The sequence below is a fragment of the Nylanderia fulva genome, unplaced genomic scaffold (genome assembly GCF_048542155.1).
Source record: "Nylanderia fulva isolate GAGA-0341 unplaced genomic scaffold, ASM4854215v1 Scaffold1939, whole genome shotgun sequence".
Taxonomy (NCBI): Eukaryota; Metazoa; Arthropoda; class Insecta; order Hymenoptera; family Formicidae; genus Nylanderia; species Nylanderia fulva.
Window position 1 is genome coordinate 1 of NW_028190205.1, and position 3,383 is coordinate 3,383.

Below are 3,383 nucleotides of genomic sequence, written 5' to 3' on the forward strand. Positions count from 1 at the left end.
ACTTTGGGAATTTTTAATCTTGCTTACAAATCCGTAGAGCAGGGAAAAAAAGCACTTTTTTTTATAAATTTAAAATCAATTAGGTTAAGTCTATTTTAAAAATCGATTTCTTCAGCCCTTAAAGAGGAAATTTGGGAAAAATTTAAAGAATCAATGTCCCGACTCGCGTTTAAAATAACCGGGGGCTCCGGGTACGCCCTTAAAATGGTCGCGTTTAAATAATATTTAATATTTAATATCATTAAAATACATATATTATTTAAATAATATAAAATATATTTAAATAAATACACATAATATATTTTAAAATACTTATACTTAAATATTAAAAATTTATATAAATATAGTAATTATATAATGTATTATAAATATATATTTTAATATATAATGTATAATTTTATTCGAGTACATTTTTCTCTTTTTTTATAAAATTTTATAATTAAATTAACAAACATATTTTATAATTCAATTTATATTTTAGAAAATACAATAGAATTATGAAAGCGTGCGCGTTGAAGATTGTTATAGATAACAGAGATAAAAAATATATATTTGAAAAATATCTATTTAAAATACCATAACAAAAAATAAACTCAATTTCCGCTACACACATGCAAAGATATAAAAATAATTCTCTTTATTTTGTGCAGAAAACATCGCTAATATGCTATGCCTAAAGCTGGTAAAATTGGACCTAACGGATGTAACATCGAGGATATATCGTACGATGGCACCGAGATCGATAATTTAATGTTGAATGGATTAGGAACAATTAACAGACGGCATAATTGGCAGCGGAATTGAGATCCTCGAGTCCAATAGAATAACCAATTGGGTCGGATGGCCCCGATCGCGACAATGTAGAATTGTTTTTTGAGTTCCGATTTTTTCAGAAGTTTAAAAACTGTACGATTCATGTGGCTGATTTGCCCGATTTAAGTGTTTGAGGTGCGCGATTATGCGAGAAATAGGCTCTATTGAGAAATTGATTCTTAACTCGTTGACATCAATAATTTTAGATGTTCTCGATGGCAAATTTCTGGTTTTTCATCGAACGGCAAGGATTATCACTTGACACCAGAAATATTTCAAATTTTTAAAAGCTCAGACGAACCCCAACAGTAGCAACGAGAAAAGTGGCGGAAGCAGAAACAGCATCTCGATATCTATTCCTTTGCAATCGAGAATCGGCAAATTTGTCAAGATAGAATTAAACTTAGATCGAAATGGTTATTGCTAAGCGAAATCACATTCGACACAGGTAATCTTTCTAGTTTCACTTCCCCAATAATTACTATTGCTATTTGGATTATGATATATATTCGCAAAAACTTAAAATAATTATCCAAATATTATTTTAAACATAATTCAGTTCCAGACACAAAGAACATTACTGATAAAACATTGGAACGATTATTATGGATATATCGAGCAACATGAAAACATATCTCAAGCAACCAATGAGGACCAGATTACAAAGATAAAGCAGATTGAGACAAACAGAATAAGGAGGAAAATGACGAGACTCAATTGGAGAACAAAATCAGAGGTTAGCTGGCGACGAGGGAGGGATTATTATTTCGCACGGACGTACAATAACTGGAAAAACTGATTCGAACCGAACAATATCGGTGTTGAATGAGTCAAATTTGACACCGGATGCCTTTCCTGTCAACAATTCGCCAACATATATCGGATTGATTAGCGCAGCATTAACCATGCTCGTTTTTCTCTCGAGTTGCACAATCTTTTTGATGAAGCAGAGGGGTCGCAACAAAGTGGCTCTGCTGCAAAAACACACCGCTCTACTGTGCGGCTCGCCGGCATCGGGTATCACGATCAATACGAAGGATATCAAATTACCGACCCCGATCGTGGTGAACAATTTATCGCAATCGAGATTGTCGTTGAAGAGCAAGATCTCGAACAACGATTACAAATTCGGCGACATCGGGACGAATGGACAGCGTAATACTTACGAGAAATTGATAAAATACCCTCGGAGCAGTATATGAAATGCGAAGCGAGATCCAATTATAAAACAGAACAGTTTGGTACGTACAATTGATTATATATTAATGATATTAATAATTAGCTTTAATATGATCGTGTACAGTAAGAAAGAGAAGGAGAGTCTATTATTATATTTTACTTTATATTTTAACTAAAAGATAATAGAATGTGTATGTGTTATATGTATAATCACAATCTAATAATCATCCTATAATTAGAATATGCTTAATTAGTCTTGCGTCTTTGTCATTTTATAATTTATATTTGTTTCAACTTGGTGGAATTCAATTTACTCATGATTAATTTCATATCCATTAATATAAATACATTAATAGTAAAATCCAAATTATAATTAATATAAGGTATATATAATATTACCGAATAATTATGCAGCTCGCATTCACTCGAGCGTTTTGTATACTTGTTTTACATAACATTATCATGATTTCCGCATGTGTTTTAGATACTAAAACAACGAAAACTTAATGATGAAACGCGAGTAGAATGTATAATTCCAACAATGAAACCGAATTCTTCGCAAACGGAAAAATCAATCAGAGGGTATACGAAAGTTATACGCGGCTACAGACATCTTGACGGTAAGAATATGTTCGCAGTACATTCGACATAACGAGATTTAAATAATTTTGTAATTGTGAATGCAATACTCGATACAGTATTACGGTATGTTATAGATCAAAAGACGCGATCAGCATCCAACTGTAAGTCTCTTCACACCGCTGCTCATTCGGGATTCTGTCGTATCGTACCAACGCGGAATTTATGATGTCCACGTATCTCTCGACATAGATTAAGAATTCTCGATAAACTCGGCGAGGGAAACTTTGTTTGGTAGTTTAATCGGTATATATGCTTATTTAGATGTCTTTTAATTGTCTCTCCCTCTTTGCTATTTAACTTTTTAAAAATTTTCAACAAAATAATATACATGTATTTATTTCAATATATATTTGAGTAGATTCACTTGTGCGAAGCGAAAGGCATACAAAATCCGGATTTAGGTATCCTTCAAATCGTCAAGTAGTGATAGTCCGATCTTTGTGGCGCGGTGTCGTCGACGCTCTAAGGTAAAACACTGTTATTTTATTTAATGAACTTCTGAAATATTTGAATTTTCCACGAAAATCGATTTAGAGAGGACTTTATGAATGACATGCGCATCCTGGCTGAAATTCGCGACGTTAACATCGCCAGGATAATCGCGATCGTTGAAGAGGAACCTTTTAGTGCCATCTTCGAATACGGAGAACTCGGAGATCTATCCAGTTTTCTAAAAAATCGTGACCGCGACGCGCCAACAAGGTAAGGTCGTATTTGATTAAGCTTTCGAATCTTTTTTTCTTTATCAG

The 3,383-nt window shown here is 33.1% G+C and overlaps 1 pseudogene; it reads left to right on the top strand.

The window, feature by feature from the left end:
- The first annotated feature begins 663 nt into the window (after positions 1-663).
- Positions 664-3,336, top strand: LOC114933887 (uncharacterized; annotated as a pseudogene).
- The last annotated feature ends 47 nt before the right edge of the window (positions 3,337-3,383 follow it).